At 54.6% G+C, this 19,899-nt stretch overlaps 1 protein-coding gene and 1 long non-coding RNA gene across 3 annotated transcripts in view; one reads left to right on the top strand and one right to left on the bottom strand.

Moving 5' to 3' along the window:
• The window catches only part of EPHB2 (EPH receptor B2), a 209,041-nt gene extending 201,626 nt beyond the window's left edge, over positions 1-7,415 (bottom strand). Inside the window, exon 1 of the mRNA XM_077837254.1 lies at positions 7,373-7,415. The gene's annotated coding sequence lies outside the window, so the exon portion shown is untranslated. The remainder of the gene's footprint in view (positions 1-7,372) is intronic.
• A 386-nt stretch (positions 7,416-7,801) lies between these two features.
• Positions 7,802-19,899, top strand: part of LOC144277014 (uncharacterized) — a 37,999-nt gene continuing 25,901 nt past the window's right edge. For both annotated transcript variants that reach the window (XR_013348378.1, XR_013348379.1), the window contains exons 1-2: positions 7,802-7,888; positions 8,537-8,673. This is a non-coding gene — a long non-coding RNA (uncharacterized LOC144277014). The remainder of the gene's footprint in view (positions 7,889-8,536; positions 8,674-19,899) is intronic.

Raw genomic sequence — 19,899 nt, 5'->3', positions numbered from 1 at the left:
CCCTCTGGACATCTCCAACGCTCTTTATTTAACCCCCCAGCTACTCAGAGGTTCCAAGGCCAGACGGGACCATTGTGATCATCTAGTCTGACCTCCTGTAGAACGCTGGCCAGAGACCTGCCCCACAATCATTCCTAGAGCAGATCGGTGAGGAAAACATCCACTCTAGATTTAAAAATTGTCAGCAATGGAGACTCCACCACATCCCTTGGTAAACTGTTCCAAAGGTTCACTGTTCAAAATGTAGACCTTATTTCCAGTCGGAACTTGCCTAGCTTCAACTTCCTCGACCTTTCGCTGTTAGCACGAAGAGCCTGGGCTAGTCTACGCTACCGTGTTACATTGGCACAGCTGTATCAATGCAGATGTGCCATGGTAGCACATCTGGTGAGGGCGTGCTATGCCAACGGGAGAGCACTCGCCCATTGGTGCAATTACTCCACTGCAACGAGAGGCAGGAGCTGTGTCAGCGGGGGATCATCTCCCACCGACAGCGTGGTGTGGACAGCACTCTAAGTCGATGTAACTTGCGTCGCTCGGGGGTGGTTTTTTCACACCCGAGTGACGTACGTTACATCACCTTAAGCGATAGTTTAGACAAGCCCCCCATTATTAAATATTTGTTCCCAGTGTAGATACTTACCGACAGTAATCAAGTCACCCCTTTGTGAGGATTTATAAACCCCAAACCAGTGATGAAGGGGTGTGGGCAAGGCTGGTCCTGCCCCTCTGGCCCTGTCAATCATGTCGGGGTGGAATAAGGGCTGAAAAGGAGGAAGTTCCCGGCAGCTGCCCGGCAGCTCTTGGAGAGAGCAGTTGGTGGCTCTACAGCTCCAAAAGGAGTCTCCTGAATGTCTTCGGGGAACTGCCCTCAGAAAGGCCATTTACCAGATCCCCACCACCAGGCCTACAGGGGGAAAAGGACCCTGGTCTACTGGCCAGGTAGCACAGCTCCACACTAAAGGGACTCGGGGCATGGGAGTTTATACATGGGCAAGGAACTATAACTCAAGTGCGTATTCAATATCCCTACTGAGGCAGATGGAAGTGTCCTAAGGTTTTTTTGGTGTCCCTACAGTAGGATGCACCCATCAGGAGCCCAAGAACTGTGACCCCACTTAATCGTCCATGTATTAAATAGATGGAGCTCCTTGAGTCTATCACTATCCGGCAGGTTTTCTAATCCTTTAATCATTGTCATGGCTCTTCTCTGAACCTTCTCCAATTTATCAACCTCTTTCTAGCATTGCGGGCACCAGAACTGGGCACAGGATTCCACCAGGGCCAAATCCAGAGGTGAAATAATCTACTCGAGATTCCCCTATTTATGCATCCCAGGATCCCATTCGCTCTTTTGGCCACAGCGTCACACCAGGAGCTCGTGTTCAGCTGATTATCCCCCATAACTCCCCAAATCTTTTTCAGAGTCATGGCTTCCTAGGATAGAGTCCCCCATCCTGTAACTGTGGGCTACACTCTTTGTCCCTAGATGTATATGCTTACATTTAGCCATATTAAAATGTACAGTTTGCTTGTGCCCAGTTTATCAAGAGATCCAGATCGCTCTGTAGCAGTGACTTGTCTTCTTTATTATTTACCATTCTCCCAAGTTTTGTGTTACCTGCACACTTTATCAGGGATGATTTTATGTCTTCTTTCAGGTCACTGATAAAAATGTTAATAGTGCAGGGTCAAGAACCGACCCCCGCCAGGCCCCACTAGTAACACATCTGCTTGATGACGATTCCCTGTTCACGGTTACATTTTGAGACCTATCAGCCAGTTTTTAATCCATTGTGTGCCATGTTAACATTATATCTTTGTAGTCTTTTAATCAAAGTGTCATGTGGTATCAAGTCAAACACCACACTGGGAAGACACTGGCCCTAGAGGACCAAGGAAGAACTCTTTGGAAGCATTACCTCCTTGCTAGGCAATCCGAGCCTTCCATTGCAACAGCAGAATATCAGACCAATCAACAGCTCGAGAAGGCAACCTTGAGCGAGGCTGTTTACTGGCTGAAATGCTGCTCTCCCATTCTCCTCTCTGGCACGTGAATCAAAAATGAAACCATACATAACTAGCTGGCTCCAAGCCTCTGATTTTCCCATTTGTTGTCTTGCTCTTGCTGAGCACTGTCTGGAAGGCATTCCCTACCTGGGATCAGTGAACACTCACTCTTCTATTTCTTGCTGTCCACAGCTCTGTAGTGAGGTGTACAGCCTGTCGTACATTCCTGCTCCACTCCCCGGATCAGTTTCACTCATCTGAGCACTCCAGGGCAGCACGCTCGACTCTTTCCTTACGCATTGTTTCCTTCCAAACCCAGTAACGGTGTTAATTCTCTGATTTCCAGCAAATGGAATCAGGAGCGATTTGCAATCCATTTATGCATCCCTAGGCTGCAAAGGGCTTAGCTCTGCCTTCCTCCCGGGTTCCACATCAGATCAACGGGATCCTTGGTGAGAGGCTAGCATGGCCAGATTGCTCCAGAGAGGACACTCCACATACCAGGCACCAAGCTAGTTAAAGGCACAGTGGGCCCTGTTTTCACAGTCTCTTCGTGAAATGCTGGCATGGAGTCTAAACTAGTGACCAACAAAACGGTGAAGGTTTGAAAAAGTGTAACCTGTCCCCATCCCATCTCCCCAGCCAGCCACCCTGAATGTCCCTCAGGGTCTGTTCTTATTTAAATTGGACAGGTCTTATTGCTGCATGGGGGCAGAGTAAGCTTATCAAATAGGAGGTTAAGAGGTGACTTATCACTGTCTGTAAGTACCTGCCCAGAGAGCAAGTATCTGAGAGCAGAGGGCTCTGCAACCTAGCAGGGAAAGGCAGAACAAGAGGCAACGTCTGGACGTTGAAAGTGGCAAACTTCCAATTGGAAGGCAGACCCAGTTTTTTACAGGGAGAGTAACTAACCAGTGCCGAGATTTACCCAGAGAGATGATGGATCCCCCAGCACTTGAAGAGTTTAAATCGCAAATGGACATCTCTCTCAAAGAGAACGCAGTTCTGGGCTGGATGCAGAAAGCCCTGAGCAAGGTTGCCTGGCCTGTGCTAGGCAACAGAATGGATTAGATGGTCCTAGAGGTCCCCCTTGTCCTGGAAAGTCTGAATCTATTAATAATCCTCTACCTGCACCAGAAAACTGTCCATCCTGCCTAGCAAGTCCACTCCCCCATGCTCTGCGCCTGTCTGCTGTGGAGCTGGGTATGGGCTTGCCAGGCTGAGCCCGGAGCTAATTATCTCTGAAAGGGAAAGGCTCTGCCACAAAGCCACACTCCCAGCCTGCTCCGTAATCTGTTTACGAAGGGGGCAGATTTCTCTCTATGCCACAGCGATAATGCTCTTCTCTGTAAAAAGATCTGCATCAGTAGCCAAGTGCTTTAGACAACTCTCCAATAACAAACTATTGTGCAACCCAGCACTCATCTGCAACCCTAAATAACTACAGGCTGTTACATATTTGTTGTACTCCTGCATTGGCCAGTGGCAGTGTCTGACCCCACGTCCGTGAAGGCTACAGCACAGAGCTCTTTCATTTTGCCTACAGGAGCAAATAACAGGAAAGGGCGGGGGGGGGGCGGAGTACATGCTGCTGTCATATATGAAGCCTGGCCCCAACTGGAGCTGCAACAAACACACGGCCAGCAAGTTACACGGTGACTTGTCAGCCAAGGTGCAATATTAGACATCAGGATTCCTGGGCTTTGTTCCTCGCTCTGGGAGCAGATTGTAGTCTAATGAATATAACACCACACCTGTTTGGGGCATGTGGGTGTGACACCCTGTACCCCAAAGCAACAGCCAGGCACCCCCCCATTCACCAGGGTGATTTAATTATAATATGTTTTGTACAAAGTATACCTTGTGAGGTATCATTTTAAACATCTTGATCTATTGAACATTAATACCCTGTTGGATTGTGCGTGCTGTCTTTGGATGGGAAGTTATAAAGTTTTGCTATGTGTATATTACTGAAATGTGTTATAAGGTTGGAAACACCCACAACCAACCTTTCAGGAGCAACAGTGGAGGAGTGAGATGTGTTGATGGCCCATTAAGGGGAATCCACACTCACAAGGACTACCCCAGGAACTGTGTACAATGGAGACCTCTCAGAGAGAGCACAATGACAATGGAGACTGCTTGACTCACCTCATAGCAAAGGATCTTTTCAGCAAGCTGGAAGAAGCTATCAAAGGGGCAAGTGACATAGTCACTTGTCCTCATTCTCCTCACAACTCGACACCTGGAAACCTATCTGGAGAACAAAGACTTTGAATGGGGGAGGTGGTTCCAGGCTGAAAAGAGGAATCCCAGCCTGTGTATGAAGGAGCTATACCATCAGGGTGAGATACTGCTGGATTCAAATCCTGGATAGTTATAGAACTCAGACTGAGATTTTACTTTTATTTCTTAGGTGACCAACTTCGATCTGTAAGCTTGCTACTTATAATCGCTTAAAATCTATCTTTCTGTAGTTAATAAACCTGTTTCATATTCTACCTAAAACAGTGGGTTTTGTTTGCAATGCTTGGGGAATCTGCTCAGAAACAAGAGCTGGTGCATTGTCCTCTCCACACTGAGTGAGGGGCAGACTAGGTTATAAACTTACACTGGTCAGGCTTCTGACCAGGGCGAGACGGTACAGTTCTAGAATGCAAGGCTGGGGAGAATTGACTGAAGTTTCTATATTGTTGGCTCATGGGTGGCTGGCGAAAGCATTCATGTAACTCAGTTGGGTGTATCCCTGCCTGCGGGTGGCTGTGTAAGTGCAGTACCTGGAGGGGTCTGCAGCTTGCCACAATGTCACAGTGTGAGAGGGAGCCCACGTTGGTAAGACAGAGGGCTCACCAGTACCCCAGTTCCAGGTTGCACCCCAGCGAACCATCACAGTCGGGGAACCAACCTGAGGGCATAAATGCCTGAGCGTTTTCCACTTGAGCTGAAGAACCCACCTTCTTAACAAGGAAGCAGTACCTGAGTCAATACAATATAGTCTATCTGGTAACACAGACCACCACCAGGGTCAGGTGGGCTACACAAGCACCTTATTTGACGTTCTCCTCCTAAAAGACAATGGCAAAGTGGAGGAGACATGGCTCTATTACATCAGAACTTCCAGCTCTGTCTGGAGTGATCTTGGGTAAGGTCTCAGTTACCTGCTCTGTGGAATGGGTGAACGACAGTTACGAGTGTGACTCTAATGCACGAGAGAGGCTGGCAAGCCACGGCCCCGTTAACAGCACTCAGTCGCAGAGCTGAGATAAGGGCTTGCAGGGCAGTATGCCTCCCGATAAGCTACAGCATGCAGGGCTCCTGCCCCTCCCTTTGAGTTTTTCTGCCCCCAAACCACAGAAAGGCTGCATGTTTTTGCATCTTCACAAGCCATCCTGCAGCAGGGATGCAAAACATCTGACCAGCGCACAGAGCTGGGTACGCTGCCCATCCTAGTGACATGGACCCTTACCCACAGCGACCCTGAATGGGCTCCTGTAAACACCCCAGCCCCACTGGGGCTCCCACCTTCCTGCTGACCCATGCTCACTCCCAGATTCAAGCTGATGACAGACTCCCACCCCAAAAGCAAGATGGCCCCCTGCCCAGCCCATGGTGGGATCAGCACAGCAGTTCTGTGGCCTGACCAGACCCGACCTGTCAGGTCCTGAGGAGCTGCTTGCAGCCCTGAGGTCTTCACTCTGCCTGGCTTGCCATGAGGAGGCCAGGTCAGGCTGCCTGCCCCTACACACTCCTGCTCGGGGGACCTGGGCTCAGTCCTATAAATTAACGTTTAAAACTGTGATTCTTTAACCCTGGTGGGGGGCTCCCCCCGCCCCCAACTCTGGACCAGCACCAATGGAGCGCTGGCAGGAAACAATGGCAAAAGGTAAGGCTGGGGAGGCAGCAGGGCTCAGACTCGAGCAGCCCCTCCTCTCTCGCCAGGCAAGGCACACTTCCCCCAGGGTCTTGCTGCCAGGCTGCTGCCCCCAGCTCTCTCTCTAGCTCACACCGTAGTCGTGCCGAGCGGCCCCACTGTGCTAGATGCTGTGCAGACACAGCAAGCACCGGCAAGAGACCAGAGGTTATCTGAAAAGAATCCACACGGACCCCACTAAAACCCAGCATTGCTTGCCCTGGCCTCTCATGCTCCTTGGGGCTTGCTGCTCTTCGCTCCACTGGACAGAGATCAAACACCACAGCTGCCAACGACAAGGTTTTAAAGGCGACTTGAGGACGGTTCTGAAGGCAGGAATTGCCAGATGAGATCAGACCAGCAGCCTATGAGCCCAGCAACCTGTACCAGGCAGTGGCCTGATCCAGAGGATGCTTCCTCCCGAGCTCAGCTAGTCAGTGGTTGCTCACCCCCTGAAGCACATGGGGTTATGCCCCTTCAGACCACTGATCTGGGGAAGCTGGGTGTTTGTATCGTGGCGCTAGCGGCTCATGGGAATTGGACTGAGATCTCAGCTCCTTTCTCAAGGGGACCGCTGAGCAGCCGCAAACAACCGGCAATCACTCCTACCCTCAGCAGGATTTGAACTCGCAAGACAACAGCAAACATTCCCATCCCCCACTGTCCCCAGCCATCAATCCTTGTTAATGCCACACCATTGCCTCCTGGGCACAGGCTGACTGCCAACTCCATGGGCACTGTGCCAGAGAGCCCCACACCCAATGTGCCGCTGCATGCCATCCACAGCGAAGGCCCATGGCCTCCTGCAGCCCAGCATTCCTGTCCAGCAGCACTGCCTGCCACCCAGCTCTCTCCCCTTCCCGGCCTACACAGCTGGTGAGCTACTAGTGGCTCCAAGAGGCCCTGAATGGGAATGAGACGGCCACGCGGGGATGGGGATGAAGGAGAGGCCGTAGCTGGAACGCCGGCTTAATGCCTGGTCAGAACGGCCGGGAGGAAAGCCAAGTGGTGCCTAGAGACAGACCAGATTCAGGACTCCTGGATTCTAGTCCTAGCTCTGCTCCTCAGTTGCTGTGAGATTTTCAGCATCTTCCCCTGCCTCCCAAGGGAGTGCTAGGCCTAACTGTTGTCAAGTGCTTTGAGATCCCCAGAGGAAAGGGCCTCAAACCAAGGGAGGTGGCAGCTCTGGCGGCTAGAGCAGCAAATAAGGGTGCCAGCTCTGCCGTTGCTTTGCTGAGTGCTTTGGGCCAGTCTCGTCCCTTCCCTGGGTCTCAATCTCTGCCGTGGCCTGGCTTTGTCAGCTGGTTTGAGGGGCTAGATGAGCGAACTCTGGCTATTTGCACAGCGTATGGAGGACGGGCAGTGTCGATGCAGGCGACTGGCTGCCTCAGCAGAGGGGCTGGTCGGGTAGAGTTCTACCCACCCAGGAGCGAGACTGGCTGTTTTGCTCACCCTTCCCCAAAGCCTCGTGTGGCGGCAGCAGCCTGGCACCTGCTAACTGGCAGCGGCTCTCACACGGGTCCCAGAAGAACACGGGAGCTCACGGAAGGCCCACGGCACAGTGGCAGCTCAGCCACCTGAACGCCACGGTGGGTGCTGGATGTGTCGCAATGCCCTGGCAGGCCCGGAAGCACCTGCCTCATGCAGAGCCCAGACCTGCATCCTGGCCGTAGCAATGCTCTGCCAATGCCGGGCATGAAGCGGGCCCGCAGGGAGCAGGAGGGAGTGGGTGTCTGGCTGCTGGCCCATCGCTGGTGGCTGGCGATAGCTGCAGCTCAGTGAGATCCTCTCGCAGAAGAAGCCTGTTATCAATGTTGTTGTTTGCGTTATTCCCTCCCGTGTGTTTATCTGCAGACTCACACACTACACCCGGCATTATAAATAAATCTGCAGCTGTTCAGAACTCGCAGACACAACTCTGGACTCCTTCCCACCATAAACCGCACAGCTCCCCATGGCACAGTTACGGTAAGTGCCTATCCTTTTCACTTTGAAGATGCTTTCACTGAGCAACTTTCTGCCCTCGCTGACGGGGCTGGCTTGTAAGGACTTCCACAGCATTACAGCCACTCTGCCACACAAGCCTGTGCTCGGTTAGTCCCAGCTCAGAGCACTCTGCAGGTCAGCACCATCGGTACACAGCCGCCAGCTGGTCCAGAACCTACTCTGGACCATGTGAAAATCACACCCGTGTTGATACCCGGGGTGGAGGGGGGACCTTGTTTTGCACACTAGCCTCTTGCTACTTAAGTCACAAGTGAAAAGAGCTTGGGACTCACTTTTCGCAGCTGGCTGGTTGAGGATTGAGGGTCATTGGCAGAGTTTGGAGGAGAAGGCAGGACAGGACTAGTAGGGGATGCTAAAGGTCAAAATTAAGGGGCATTGGCAAGGGGGGGAAGAGGGGAAGGGGATCATCAGAGCATGTGTGCGCACTATGGCCTAGTTCACAAACATTGAGGATCTGGCCCTGTGTTTCTCACCAGTTGTGACAAACACTTCTCATTCACAAGCACTCGCGTCCAGATGCAAAGTGCACCAAACAGCTGGAGTTCGCCCCTTCATTTCTCCTCTCACATATCTAATCCCTTCTTCCCCTCCCTCCCCTCTTCACTGCAGCCTCTTCCTCGTTCTGCTTCTCTAGTTATTTCTCAGGGTAGGGAATAAACCAAACTTTCTCCCACTTCAATGTTACTGACTGAATAGACCTCTGCATGGACGCTGGAAGGGACTCCCTCCTGGGTTGGTGCTGGATGGTAAGTAATTGCCTATATAATTAAATGCCCCTTTTTAAGATATCAAAGCTCTCAACTGCAATCGATGGTAACTCAGCCCTTGAAGCATTAAGCTCATAAGGTGCATTGCCCAAGAGTTGCAGGCAGCAAAATTAATCCAAACTTGACCTACAGCACCTCACTGCATGAGGGCACGCAGCCAATGAGCTGCATCTGTCAGGCCAGTTCCAGGCTGCCCTCCCGGCAGTGCAGACAGCTCCCCGTGCCCAACACCAAGACCTCGGTGCAGACGAACTGGGCTCAAAGGCTGACTCTGAATTATACTGGAATGGCCTTGCAGTGATGCTCCCTCCTCAGCAAGGCCCTGTCCAAGGGAGCAACGACCCCACACTGCCATGCTTTGCCCTGACATATTGCGGTTTGGCCTTTGGTGGGCCTGAGCAAACTCCAATCAGGAGCAGGTTAGCGGGAGCTGTTACACCCAGGAAGGGGTGCAGGTGTGTGGGGAGAGGTACGCCACCGTTCCCAGGAGGGGCAAGTCCAAAGCTGCCCTTGGCCCCGCCTGTGCCATGCTGCCAACACCCAGCGCTCGCTATCATGGCCGCCGACGTCATGAGATCAGCTTAGAGCTCAGGAGATCTTTGAAACAATACATCTGGGGTTCTCACTACTTGCTTTCTGATTCGGGGGGGGGGGAGGGGGAAGGGAATGTTTTCAAGCTTTTCTCCACAGTTAGCAGGGCTGGGAACTTCCTTTAAAAAAAAGAAATGAAAGGCAAGGCTTCCTCGGAGTGCCAGGACTCCAGGAGCTGGGGCTTTAAGAGATGCACCAAATATCACAAGACTCATATTAAAATGGCGAGAGTCGGCAACGCTGTAAGTGACCGAAGAAAAACAGCTACAAGAATGTAGGCCTGAGCCCTGAGCACAGACATAGACTGGGCAGGGTGGGCTGTCCCCTGAGACCCAAAAGGATGTCCTGGGAATCCCCAGGGCCTGGTGCCCCAACACACTGGGCCATCCCCATAAACGTGGTGGAGTTCCCCAGGGACAGACGGGGCCCATTCCCGGTTCCTTTCCCACTGTGATGAGTGGAGCTGAGTGACATCCCTTGGCCCAGCTCAGGCACTTCCCTCTCAGCAGAGCACTGGAATCTCCCACGGCGTGGCAAGCTCCATGATGTACAGATGCACGGATATGCTGATCTGGCACAAAATCCCTCATCAAAACAGGGGAACGCGCGCTCTAGGCCAGCCTGTGCACAGCCACGAACTCCTGCGCAGGGGGGGTAGCTAATGAGGAATCCATCTGGGCCTGGCTAAGGAGCTTTCCTGCAGATGTATTTATCCTCCCTGCAGTTGAAAGGCCCCCTATCTGCCTCCTGCTCTTTACTGGGGCCTAATATAATATTTTCACCAGTCAGAGCTAAGAGGGTCTTGCAAACCCAAAGGCAGCTGCTTGCCCTTCACGACAACACCCGGCTTTGCTTTGCCTGGCCTGGGGCCAGCGGAACAAACTGAAACCCAATCCCCACAGCCGACCAGTCAGCACAGAACGGCACACTGCATTGTGAACCGGGGCGACAGGATACTTGGGATACTTTGCTCAGGGATCCACTTAACCTCCAAGAGGGAGAGAGTGATTGATAGGGAAAGGGAATGAACGATGACTGATCTGGAATGGGATTCCCAGCCCCCCCCCCCCCCCCCCCCCACACACACACACGCCTTCAGGGAACAAGGAAAGCCAAGGGCATGGTGTGGCAATGCCCTACTGCACTGGCAGGAGCGCTGGCGGTGTTAGTGTTCGCTCTGGGGCAGCAGGGAGCAGGCAGCCAGGGGCAGAATAATTTCTCTGCACTGGCCCTTGAAAACACCAAGTACAGAACGATGCCCACGGCTCTGGCCTCACACCCATGCAGCAGTACTCCATGTACCCCAGTAACCGTCGGGCCCAGGCCTGACCCTGCAGTGGGATGTGCGTGGCCAGCCCCACAGCTCAGACCATAGGAGTGGGGTCCTTGTCAGCAATAACAATGCACGGAGGAGGGGCAGTCCGACACCCCGCTGGCATCACGGGAGTCGAGGACTCAATCCAGGCTGCAGGATATCAGGAGAAGAGCCCACGTTCCCAGCCCTGGGGAGGATGAGGCATGCATGCCATCTGCCTGTGACAGGCCAGGGACCCAGCAGGAAGGGGAGGGGAAGCGGTCTGCTCACACACTGTGTGGATGGGAAAGGGCCCCGGATGGTGCCGATATCCTTAACCAGTACACACCACCCTCCCTCTGGCTTCGTGACTCCCGCGGGCTCCCCCCGCCCCACCCGGATAGCTGGGTTCTTTATGGCTTCAGAGTAACTCCCACCTGCCCTTGGCCTCACTTCCTGCTGGTTTTGATGGGTCCCAGGTCTGCCCCTCCTGCCGCGCAAGTCAGTGGAAGGCTAGCCATGGGAGCAGGATCGGACTGCATTGTGTAGGGCACCGTGCTAGGCCAGGGAGGAAATCAAGGGGCTGCTGCACTTGTGCGGCGGACGATTTCACTCAGGGGTTCTTGCTCTGCTATGCCCACCAGCTCCGGGGCTCCATCTCTCACGATAGCTTCTGAATCTTTCCCGGGAGTCCTGACCCCGTGGAGGGGTGTCTGCACAGAGCTGAGCTGGGCTGGGCTGGGCTGGGCTGGGCTGCTCCCACACCCCCGTATGACTGTAATGCTTCCTTCTCCACAACAAAACTCCTATCCCGCTGCACATGGATTGGCCGAATGGAGTGGAGGTTTCCGCACCTTCTCAGTGCCAGCGGGGAACACCCGCTCACAGAGAAGGGTGAGTCCCCCGTACAGCTCTGCCCCTCCCTGTGCAGAGTGCCCCACTTCTGCATCGCCCTCAGCGACAGAGAGCCAGTGTAATTCGAGCCAGTGTGTTCCCCATAATCAATTCCTTCCTATGGGTTTTCAGTGCACACAACTCAATAGTTCCTGCAATCGTGACAAATTTTGTGGGTTCCTAAATAAGCATTGGCTCCTATTTCTGCCATGACCACAGTCATATCCCACTGACCAAGCTGAAGGGGACTGATTATCAGCCCGGTTACTGGGAAGGCCTTGGCTTGAGCATCTACACTCCTTGGAAAATCAAGCCCACTTCTAGGACAATTTGAGGACTTGGTTAGCGCTATGCACTGATTGCTGACGATTCAGCCCGTGAGCACGCAGCCAAAGCTGTCCATCAGCTGTCGCAGAAGGGACACTGGCCAGTCGCTACACAAGCAGCAGAGTTCCAAGACTTGGCACATTCATCAAATGGAGTGAGGATGCCCACTGTTATTTCCAATTCAGCCTCAACAATGATACTAAAGATGAATTGGCCCAGGTGGAATCCCCACCCGGCCTGGAGGCTTAGTCATCCACCTGGCTGAACACCTCCAGCTCCGGCCCCTCATCAACAGAACCCATACAAGTCAGTCAAGCCTGGCCCCACCTCTCTGACGTAGAGAAGAGTTGATGCTGGGCATCAGGCTTATGCCTATGCTGCAGGGAATGAGGACACTTTACATCAAGATGTCCTACGAAGTTCCAAGCAGGAAAAAATCCTAAAATATTTGGGAAAAGGAGCTATTGGCTATCAAGGCAGCTTTTGAGGAGTGGTACCACATCCAAAAAGGAGCCAAGTTCTGATTCAAGTCCTGCCAGACCACAAGAACCTGGAGTACGTACAGACTGCCAGACGTCTTAGCTGACGCCAGATCTGCTGGTCCCTTTTCTTTGCTTGCTTCAGCTTTGTTGTAACCTATCACCCAGGGACAAGAAACAGGAAAGCAGAGGCCCTATCCCCCCAAAGACGAATTTCTCTAATCTTGTGGTGCGCCTTCTCCCACTGTCAACGGGATGAGCAATGGCAGTCTGATGTTCTGCATCCCCTGCTGTGCCAAATTCACATATAACAATACAATCCACACCCCGACCCGACACAGCCCCTTCTTCGCAAACTTTCTCCCCTGCTTCCATCTGGACTTCTCCAGGAGTTCCTCAGTACCAGCCACTGTGGATTTAGCCTCCCACCTATACCAGTGCACCAGGACCTGAAAGAACACCTGTCATCCGTCAGAGAAACTTATCAACACCTAGGGTGACCAGACAGCAAGTGTGAAAAATTGGGACAGGGGATAATAGGAGCCTATATATAAAAAAAACCCAAAATCAGGACTGTCCCTATAAAATTGGGACATCTGGTCACCCTAACACCACCACACAGACCAAGGCTGTCAGGGTGCCCCCCCATAGGGGACAAGGTGCAGCTCTCTGCCCCAAATCAAGCTGCCCATCTGCCAAACTAGACTACCAATACTGGGCCCCTTCAAGACCATAGAACAGGTAAATCCAGTGGCCTTCAAGTTATAGCTGCCTGAGTTCTTGAAGATCCACCCCATCTTTCACATCTCACTTTTAAAACTGTACAGCAAGAACCCAAATTTCTCCAGTCTGCCACGGCCACCCATAACAGTCCATGGACAGCAGGAGTACTTGATCTATCAAATCCTTGACTCGCAGAGAGTTAGGGGAAGGCTCCAGCACCTGGTGGACTGGGAAGGCTATGATTGCCATGACTCAAGGGTCGGTCCTGGGGCCGGTTTTGTTCAATATCTTCATTAATGATCTGGAGGATGGCGTGGATTGCACCCTCAGCAAGTTTGCAGATGACACTAAACTGGGAGGAGTGGTAGATACACTGGAGGGTAGGGATAGAATACAGAGGGACCTAGACAAATTAGAGGATTGGGCCAAAAGAAAACTGATGAGGTTCAACAAAGACAAGTGCAGAGTCCTGCACTTAGGACGGAAGAATCCAATGCACAGCTACAGACTAGGGACCGAATGGCTCGGCAGCAGTTCTGCAGAAAAGGACCTAGGGGTTACAGTGGACGAGAAGCTGGATATGAATCAACAGTGTGCCTTTTTTGCCAAGAAGGCCAAAGGCATTTTGGGATGTATAAGTAGGGGCATTGCCAGCAGATTGAGGGACGTGATCGTTCTCCTCTATTCGACATTGGTGAGGCCTCATCTGGAATACTGTGTCCAGTTTTGGACCCCACACTACAAGAAGGATGTGGAAAAATTGGAAAAAAAAAGAGTTCAGCGGAGGGCAACAAAAATGATTAGGGGGCTGGAACACATGACTTATGAGGAGAGGCTGAGGGAACTGGGATTGTTTAGTCTGCGGAAGAGAAGAATGAGGGGGGATTTGATAGCTACTTTCAACTATCTGAAAGGGGGTTCCAAAGAGGATGGCTCTAGACTGTTCTCAGTGGGAGCTGATGACAGAACAAGGAGTAATGGTCTCAAGTTGCAGTGGGGGAGGTTTAGGTTGGATATTAGGAAAAACTTTTTCACTAGGAGGGTGGTGAAACACTGGAGTACGTTACCTAGGGAGGTGGTGGAATCTCCTTCCTTAGAGGTTTTTGAGATCAGGCTTGACAAAGCCCTGGCTGGGATGATTTATTTGGGTATTGGTCCTGCTTTGAGCAGGGGGTTGGACTAGATGACCTTCTGAGGTCCCTTCCAACCCTGATATTCTATGAGTCTGGGACAGAAAACACATGACTGCCTAGGCTGCAGGGAGGCTCCCATCTGCAATCTCCACTCACTGAATCCTTTCGAATCTGAGCCATCTGCATAGCCCCTGCATCCAGTCCTGCAAGGTGCAGGTTTCCAAGTGCCATGAGAGATGCCAGTCTGCCCCTCGGTGGGTCCTGAAAGCTGCCCCCATTGCTCCCATGAGCACGTGCACTCAGTAAAGCTAGCAATTGCCATCAGACCAGGCGCCAACCCAGCCCACTCTGCTGCCTCCAAAAGTGGCCAGCCCAGCTGCCTCCAAGGCAGGTGCAAGAACCCCCCAGGCAGGCAATGGCGGGTGCATGCCCTGCTACAGAAAGATTTCCAACTCTGTCATCCTAGCGAATGCTACCCATCAGTCTGACAAAAAACCTAAGAATCATCAGAGCAATATAAATGGCTAAACCTTTCTGCAACCCTGTGAAATACTTGGTCTCCAAGATATCTTGTGGCAGGAAGTTCCACAGGTTGCCTACGTGTTGGGTGGGTCTCTCTCAGTTCCCCAGCCTAAGCAGAATAACTTGTCCCCTTGATGACAGTCCTGGCCAAGAGGCTGAAACTCCAGCCCCAGCGTTTCCAGACTCTGGCCCATAGCCAGGGTCCTACCTTCCCACATCACGACCGATAGGGGCAGGAGGGACACCGTGAAGCCAAGAAGGGCTGATGTTCCTCTCCACGCCCGTGAGCTCCTGGTACCTGAGCCTCAGCCCAGCTGTAAGCTACACCGGTGACATTGTTCATTTCTGCACCAACAACGTGGCTGCTCGAGACAGCAGGTGGTGGCAGCGGTGCTGCAGGGTGCAGGGCACCGATTCCTCACAGACAGACGCTGGGGGACTGCAACAGCCGCCAGGGACAGGAAGAAAATTAATGGCGAAGTCAATTGCATGTGGTAGAATCTCCCCCAGCACGTGCGCGTAGACACCTCAAATGGGCTGGGTCCAGCTCTGGCTCAGCAGCCCTGACGGGAGGAGACGCAGGTCCATGGACTCCACCGGAGGTGGACTCACTCACTCAGTACCCTGGGCCAACCTTTGTCCCTCTGCCCCAGGGGGGCTAGTGCAGCAGCTCTGGGATCAGGAAGCGCTCAGAGATGCTGTTTGCTCCCCGCCATGTCCACAGGCCTGGAGTAGGGACTGGAACCGAAGCTGTACCTGCCACCCCACAGCACCAGCACTCTCGCTCCGCGACCCAGGGGCTTGGCTGGCACCATGACGAGGCCGTGCCCCCCTCAGTCACTCTGGTCCAGGGTACGTTTCTCTCACTGGGACGGGGTGGAGGCTGCCAATCCCCAACCCGACAGGGAAGTGCTGCGCCCTGCAGATTAGATTCTCTGGGAGCACGGAGGGGCTGAGCTGTGACAAGGGTCCCCATTTCCACGAGCAACCGTACTCCTGGGGATGTGGCGAATCCCAACCGGAACGCGTGCTGGTGCTGCATGTCGCACCCTGGCATGGCACTCTTACCCCAGTGCTAAAGGGTTCAGTGCCCATCCTTAAAGGGACACTGCTGATTTCAAACCATCTGCCTGCGCTATGGCACTGGGGAGACGGGTTTCCAATACTCTCCTTGTCACACGTGTTTGTTCTGCACTATCGTGTGTGTTCAAGTGACCCCTGTAGTTCTCAGCTGAGATCAGGATCCCCAGTGGAGACCCAGCCGGGCCCCAAGAGCTCACAGTCTCAACAGACAAGCACCATCGAGAGAAAGGAAGAATCAGCACCTTCATTGTACAGGGCAGGGCCTCCTGAGTCTGAGTAGGATGTGTTGGCCCAGTGAGCTAGCTGGGTTCTGCCGCTCGATTGCTACGGGGGGTGACACTTTGCTTTTGTGTCTTTTCCTTAACACAAACCCTGCGTGTAGAGGCAGCTGACCAGACAGTCCACAGTGGCTCCCCTGGGCAGGGATGGGGCTCGTCGTTTAAGGTAACGGGACCGGTCTTGCTGCTGAGTTCCAGTGAGCAGCCACTACCTGTAGGTGAACGGGCCCCGAGCTGGGTGGACTGTGCCAACTGGGCCTGATCTGTCCAGGAGCAGCCTCTCAGGCACGGTGGCTTCACCAGCCCCCCCTGGGGAAGACCATGGACTGAGGAGGGCTCTGAGGGGGTCTTGCTTTAGCTGCTGCCCTGAACAGCCTCTCCCTGAGCTCTGAACAAAGTCCAGTCGGCCTCCTCTGAGCACAGCAGGGGCCAGGCCTCCCCTGTCAGGCCATCACTGTGGGAACCAGCCAGGAGGTAAAGCCAGTCACTTGAGCAGCCAGTCTCATCCCGTCACTTCCCAACCAGCTCTCCCGAGCTGGCCTCCCCATGCTGGTTCCTTTCGGAGGTGTCAAGGGGATCGATCCCCACCAGGGCCTGCTCCCTCCTGCCCAGCCCCTGGGGCACACTGCAAACCAGCCGGAAGATCTAGCTACGCCGCTGGCGGCGGTGTAAGTGCAGCGTGGGTAGGCAGCCCTGGGCTAGCTTTCAACTAACTAGCACAGGTGAAGCCAGAGCAGCATGGACCCAGCCCCCCGAGAACAAGGCTGCCAGGGGAGCTGGGCACATACTCAGGGTGCCGTGCTACCACGCCTTCACTGCTAGTGTTACCTGTACTAGCTCAGTTAAAGCTACCAGGGGATGGCTACTGACACTGCAGTCACGCCTTCAATTGCAGTGCAGAGTCCCTGAGCCTGGGTTTACACTCCCACCCCCCCGCCCCCCATAGCTATGCAGTTACACCAACCACACTCCCGGTGCGGACAGCGCTGGGTCAATTGGGGGGCTTCCCCTGTCCACACAGCTCCTGCCTCTCGGGGAGCGCGATTCGCTCGAAGCATCTTCACTGAGCTCTGCTCCCCTGCAGGTGCAGCCACGCCCCAAGCCAGGAGCACTTTAACACCCTTAGCACTGGCATAGGTGGGGCACAAAAGGCGGGGGGGGGTGGCCAAGCCCCGTGGCTCACCCTGGGTCCCAGCCTAGACACTCTCTGTTCAGGACCCCACCATGTAAGTGACAAGGGGGCTGTCAGACTTGGAGGAACCCCTTCTCCCCACCAAGTGCAACCATGGAGACCCAGGTGAGCTTTTCCAGCTCTGCTCAGTGATCCAGCAGCCGCCATACGCCCACCGAATCCCCACCCATCATCCAGCAGGGCTCCGAGTAGGGCCAGTCACATCTGCAAACGCAGGCATGGAAACAGCCTCCCTGCCCCCTCCCAGCTTTGGGCCTCAGCTGGGCCCCAGTGGGGCGCATGCTGGTGAGCAGAGCCATCCCCAGCTACCTACTCTATGGGCAGTGCCAAGGGCCAGGCCCACAGCCGGACCAGCAAATCTAGGAGCTGCACTATCAGCACAGGCCAGGCCCAGTGCGGGGCTGTCTGTGCAGCCCATCCCCATGGCCACCTGACCATGCCAGTGGGCAGCAAGCCAGAGCTCCCTAGGATGGGATGAGCAGGGCTGCACTGCCCAGCCGGATACACGGGGAACATTGTGACCCTGCCCTCAGCCCCTTCTCCTGTCTGACCCAGGGGTCCAGCAGATGAACAGAGGGCTCTTCCCAGTGGCAGGCAGGGCCACCCCCCACCAAAACCCCACAGCCAAGGGGCTGGGCTAGCCCTTGCCGGTACTGGGGTTGGTGTGACTCCAGGTGTGCAAGGGGAGCCAGCAGCCTGCTTGCCAGAGACGCCTGGCTCAGTGAGATTTGTCACCCTACCTGGTGGGGTCATTTGGAAGCGGCTCCTCGCTCTCAGCAGGCTCTGGAGCCCTGCTCAGAATCCCAATCAAGTTCCCCTTAATGGGCTTCCATTTTAATTTCTTTTTATTGGAAAACACAGATGGTGACCCACCTCCTCCCCCCGGCGCCCCTCCCCTTGCATGCACACAAGGCAATAACATTTCAAAGGAAAAGACTATCTGTAAGTACGGCCCCGACGGAAACCCAGAGCCGGCGCCCCCGGACAGCGGCGTATGGCTCGTAGCGCCGGCCACACGGGCACTGCAGGGGCAGGGAGCTTGAGGCACCTGGGCTCTCTGAGCACGAGAGTTCAAGGCAACCCAAGGACCCAGCAAGCACCAGCGACACCGGCAGCCACATGAGCCGCAACTTTGCTTCCCCTCCCCCTCACGGCACCAGACCCCATTGTGCTGGGCACGGGCCGGGAGCCCCGGCAGCAGTGGGGCTGGGCAGCCTGCAGGCTAGTGCCGCCACCTAAGGCCACCTATCTTCTGTCTCCTGAACAGCTGCCGCAAGGGGCCTTTCTGCCTGGCCCCACTCCCCGCCCACCCCCAGAGGCAGCAGTGGCAGCCCCGTCCCCTTTGCTCTCTCTCACACACACACACACACACCTCATTAGTTCTCGGCTGGGCAGGGAGCTGTCGCCCCAAGCAGAGAAGAGCCATGCTGGGTGATCAATCCCATAAGCCTCTGAGGCTGACACTTGTTCTTAAAAATGCATCTAATTAAAATGGCTGGTGACTGTCAGCTGGGGATGGGGCAGGGGGAGGAAACCAGAGCGCAGATCTGGCTCCAGGCAGGCCCAGTGGCTCCCTGACCTGAATCAATGATCTCAGCCACTGCCAGCCAGAGCAGCGGGACGGGTCCACAGCAGCTCCCGGGAGCTGGGCAGGGGCTGGATCGGGCCAGGCTGCACTCAGCAGGGGCTGTGAGGGGGAGCGAGCGAGCGAGCACCGGGCAGACAGACGCACAGCCAGGGTAAACATGGCCCTGGCACGATACAGCCCAGTCCCCTGACAGAGCCCAGGCTCCCAACCCGCAGGAGGCGCTGTGCAGTCACACGCCCCGGCAGGCAGCCCCGACGTGCTTCAGACACGTCCATGTGAGTGGGGCAGCGTCCCCGCCCTGGCGCAGAGACAGCAGGTGACCTGCCCAGGATCACAGAGTTGGGAATAGACACCGGTTCCTCCGGCTCCCAGCCCTGCACAGAGCTGCCCCAGCCCCGAGGACACTACATAGGATGCACCTAAGGCCCACTGGGGTTCCCTGATAGTGGCAGCTCCCCAAGGGACCTGACGGAACAGCTCAGAGAGGGGTGCAGGACAGGGGCAGGAGCACAGGACAGCTCCGTGGAGCTGCTGAGAGCAAGTAGGGAGCCTTCCCCTCAGGAAGCCGTCTTGGGTGTATTGGGTAGAGTGTGCATAGCACGGCAAGCCACATTCAGCACTGTGGCCCAGATACACCCTTTTGCTCCCCACTGCAGGCTGGCCGCCAGCATGGAATCCCAGTGACACTGTCTCTCCCAGCTCACTGCTGTGCGGTGGGGATGCAGGTAGGAGGCCGAGCTGGTGAAGGGCACTAGGCAGCCCCAGCCTGCACCATGGACTCAGTGAGCTTGGTTCCTGGCTTCTCTGGTGGGTTCTTAGAGCCGTGGGAGGGGCACATTCAGTGCCTCCTAGTGCAGTGCTGTGGAGGGAGAGGGAAGTTCAGGGCAAGGTGCAGGAAGGTCACAGCACCAACGGACCAGCCATCGCTCAAGTGACCTTTTGTTTGTATCAGAATTTAGGCTGCCCAAGGGAACCTTTCCATCTTCCAAGCTGTCACTTCACTAACTGAAGTGGGCACCAGTGACCAGCAGATCCAAGACCCTGACAGCCGAGTGTCGGGGCTGCCAACCCCACGGGGAGAAATGTACCTGCACATTATGT

The sequence above is a fragment of the Eretmochelys imbricata genome, chromosome 18, assembly GCF_965152235.1.
Source record: "Eretmochelys imbricata isolate rEreImb1 chromosome 18, rEreImb1.hap1, whole genome shotgun sequence".
Classification (NCBI taxonomy): domain Eukaryota; kingdom Metazoa; phylum Chordata; order Testudines; family Cheloniidae; genus Eretmochelys; species Eretmochelys imbricata.
This window is presented reverse-complemented; position numbering and strand designations above follow the sequence as displayed.